Below are 1186 nucleotides of genomic sequence, written 5' to 3'. Positions count from 1 at the left end.
CATCATAATTTATCTCTAAATAAATTAAAATAATTTAGAGATAATTCAAAGAAATTTCATTCTCATCAAAGTCTCCCACTTAACATTATAAATAGGGGCTCCTCCGAGCCATTTTCATTCATTCGGAAGCATTTGAAGATTGAGAGCATTTCAGAGATCAAGAAGAATATAAGATTTTTGGGGTGAAGATCAAGCGAAGGCGAAGTTCGTGATCAAGCGACAACGAAGTTCGTGATCAAGTGACGGCGAAGTTCGTGATCAAGACAAAGTTCAAGTTCATGACTCTTAAAAACGAAGTGAAGAAATTAATCAGAGGAATTTTCAGAGATTATCACTCACATCATCAAATATTTATATTTGTCTCATAATTTTTAAGTTAAGAAATTTTGACGAGAAATTTGTGTGTACACGGGTCAAGCTATTTTCTCATATAAGAATTAACTCTCTCACCCTTCATTCATTTCAAACCTCACGAATGATTCAAGTTATATTAAATCATCGAATACTATTACTATTTATTTGAATAAGTAAAAATATAAGGGAATGAATTACTTTTTTACACATGTAAAAAAAATAGGTAAAACAAGAAAAGTATAATTTATAATAATGCTTCAATAAGATTCTCAACAAAGAAGACAAGCATCCTAATTTATTCTTTAAGATAAACTACAAGTAGTGTGCCAAACGGTGCGTTTTTTATCTTGACCTGTAGGCTGCATTTGATTTGAGATGAATATATATATAAATTTTAGATCAGAATCTCACTCAACCCATTTATATTAATTTATTTATGAATAATATAGTTTATTTAATTTTAATCTTAAAAATATATTTAAAAAATAAAATAAAAATAATATTTTTATTTATTTTAATCATAAAATAATAATTAAATAAACCAACAAGCCAAATTCGGATTTTACATTTAAAAAATAAGAGAGAGGATAAATCTGACCTAAACCTCACTGGATTTACGAACACTCACAAAAGGGAATTGGGATTTGGGAGAATAAATCTAATCACTCCACTTTAGGGATTCAACGTTGAACTAAGGTACGTTTGGTACTTTACAATGTAATGTGATTATAAGTAATGTGATTGCATGAAAAATAACATTACAATGTTTAGTATACAAATAAAATAATGATTAAAATGTAAAAAAAATAACATTACAGTGTTTGGTTTACAA

This window comes from Theobroma umbraticum, unplaced genomic scaffold (genome assembly GCF_002168275.2).
Source record: "Theobroma umbraticum cultivar Fairchild unplaced genomic scaffold, ASM216827v3 scaffold_30.0, whole genome shotgun sequence".
NCBI classification, from domain to species: domain Eukaryota; kingdom Viridiplantae; phylum Streptophyta; class Magnoliopsida; order Malvales; family Malvaceae; genus Theobroma; species Theobroma umbraticum.
Note: the sequence above shows the minus strand (reverse complement) of the source record.